This window comes from Branchiostoma floridae, chromosome 15 (genome assembly GCF_000003815.2).
Source record: "Branchiostoma floridae strain S238N-H82 chromosome 15, Bfl_VNyyK, whole genome shotgun sequence".
Taxonomy (NCBI): domain Eukaryota; kingdom Metazoa; phylum Chordata; class Leptocardii; order Amphioxiformes; family Branchiostomatidae; genus Branchiostoma; species Branchiostoma floridae.
In genome coordinates, this window is record NC_049993.1 from 20413303 (window position 1) to 20415134 (window position 1832).

General features: G+C 44.5%; 1 protein-coding gene across 1 annotated transcript in view; it reads left to right on the top strand.

Annotated features, from left to right (window-relative positions):
* Positions 1-1832, top strand: part of LOC118431856 (protein wntless homolog) — a gene marked incomplete in the record, with an annotated part of 26971 nt that overhangs the window by 21208 nt on the left and 3931 nt on the right.

The following is a 1832-nucleotide window of genomic DNA, read 5'->3' on the forward strand; positions in this document are numbered from 1 at the left end:
ATGTACGATAGGTTGCTCAGATAGAAAACCAAGTAACAGGACTGTTGGGCAGTTTGGTTCGTTGATGTACGACAAGCTGTGGGACAGCACCAGGCAAGTAACAGGACTGTTGGACAGTTTGGTTCGTTGATGTACGATAGGCTGTGGGACAGCACTAGGCAGGTAACAAGGCTGTTGAACAGTTTGGTTTGTTGATGTACGGCGGGTTGTGGGACAGCACCAACCAGGTAACAAGACTGTTGGACAGTTTGGTTGGTTGATGTACGACAGGCTGTGGGACAGCACCAGCCAGGTAACAAGACTGTTAATGTTGGACAGTTTGGTTGGTTGATGTACGACAGGCTGTGGGACAACACCAGGCAAGTAACAAGACTGTTGGACAGTTTGGCGTGTTGTCGTGCGACAGGCTGTGGGACAGCACCAGGCAGGTAACAGGACTGTTGGACAGTTTGGTTTGTTGTCGTGCGACAGGCAGTGAGACAACGCCAGGTAGAGTAACAACAGTGCACGACAGTTTTTTGTTTGCTGTTGTCGTATGACAGGTTGTTGGACAACCTCGGGTAGGTAACAAGACTGTTGGACAGTTTTGTTTGTTGTTGTCGTGCGACAGGTTGGTTAGACAACCCCAGAGAAGTAAAAAGGCTGCTCGACAGTTTTGTGACGCTGTTCTGTAGTACGACAGATTGTTTAGCAACTCCAGGAAGCCAACAAGACTGTTGGGCATTTTTTGTTTGTTGTTGTCGTGCGACAGGTTGTTAGACAACCCCAGAGAAGTAAAAAGGCTGTTAGACAGTTTTGTGGGTTGTCGTACGATAGATTGTTTAGCAACCCCAGGTAAGCAGCAAAACTGTTGGACATTTTTGTTTGTTGTTGTCGTGTGACAGGTTGTTAGACAACCTCAGAGAATTAAAAAGGCTGTTAGATAGTTTTGTGTGTTGTTGTACGACAGATTGTTGAGTAACCCCAGGTAAGCTGCAAGACTGTTGGAAAGTTTTTGAACTAGAGAAGTAAAGAGACTGTTAGACAGTTTTCTGTTATCGCACGATACGTTGTTACAAATTTGTTACCCAGGTGTTAGTGGTTGGTCGCACGACAGGTTGTTTAGACAAGCCTAGGTAGGTAACATGGCTGGCGGACAGTTTTTTTTTTTATTTTGTTTGTTATGCGACAAGTTGTGGGACAACCACAGGTGGAGTGTAAGACTGAAGGACAATTTTTGTGTGCTATGGAGCCGTACTATTAGTTATTGGACAGCTTCAGGCTGATAACAGGACTTGGTTTTCGTTCGGTTTGTTACTTGACAAGTCGAGGGACAACTCTAGGCTGATATAGTTGGTCGTGCGACAGGGCAGCCACATGTAGGAAATGAGAATAGTACAGTTTGGCTGGCTGACTACGACAGGTTTTGGTTAACTTCGTGATGGTACATACCGAGACTGTCCGATACTTTGGTGAGATTTGTGGCATTGCAGATTGTTGATGGACCCCGTGTAGATAATGAGAACGGCAAGCAGTTTTTAACGCGATTGAGAAAATATCTACAGAAGCACTGAAGTCGAGGCCAACAATTGTGAAGATTACGGTGTGCAATGTAGAGAATAGTACGTCGTGGATAGTTTTAGGACGGACAGCACAAGATTAAAAGTTGGCACTTATATACGTATAACTGCAAGGAGTTTGAACTAATTACGAGTATCATTCGTTCGTTTTTTCAACACGCTATTGTATCGTTATGATTCTTGGTACACGTACGTTTTCTTTGAAGTACAAGACACAGAGCAACATTGTCGTAGAACATTCGTAACCAACGACGTATTCATTAGGTGGTACAG